This window comes from Xenia sp. Carnegie-2017, unplaced genomic scaffold (assembly GCF_021976095.1).
Source record: "Xenia sp. Carnegie-2017 unplaced genomic scaffold, XeniaSp_v1 HiC_scaffold_19, whole genome shotgun sequence".
Classification (NCBI taxonomy): Eukaryota; Metazoa; Cnidaria; class Anthozoa; order Malacalcyonacea; family Xeniidae; genus Xenia; species Xenia sp. Carnegie-2017.
The window spans coordinates 11,445,179-11,445,782 of NW_025813481.1; positions in this window are offsets into that span (position 1 = coordinate 11,445,179).

Below are 604 nucleotides of genomic sequence, written 5' to 3' on the forward strand. Positions count from 1 at the left end.
AAGCATGTGGGAGCCTTTAAACTGTTCGAAAAATCCTTTCACAAGGGAAGGAATTATATGCTCAAAGGTTTTTTTGAACAATCTGTTTTTCCATAATAGAATTTATTTTGGTGCTCAGAGATTCAATGTGAAAATTTTTGCCAGAGATGAATGTAGAGAATATCCAGTGTTACATGTTAAGATATATTGTTACCATTTCTTGTTTTAAAGTATTTTCAGGAACATATATGAATTAGCTACTGTGATTGATATCACAACTCAACATTCAATCTGGCTGCACCTGTACTATGATTACCTATCAATTTTTCGTGATAAATCAATATGCTCAATTGAAAACTATCCATTTCATTTAATGAGCACTTAAATTAGATTGTGGTTAACTGTGTGGACGGCACTGCTGGAGACAATGAGTTTTCAAAATTTCCTTAGAATAACTTTAACAAAGTTAAAAAGTTACCACACCTGTACATTAACTCAAATCAGAAAATTACAAGCAAGTATGGACAAACAGTCAAACACATTAAACACACAAACTTTAAATTATTATGCATGAAGTTTGGGAAAAAATTTGAAGATACGAATCTAGATGGGTGTGCATATCACG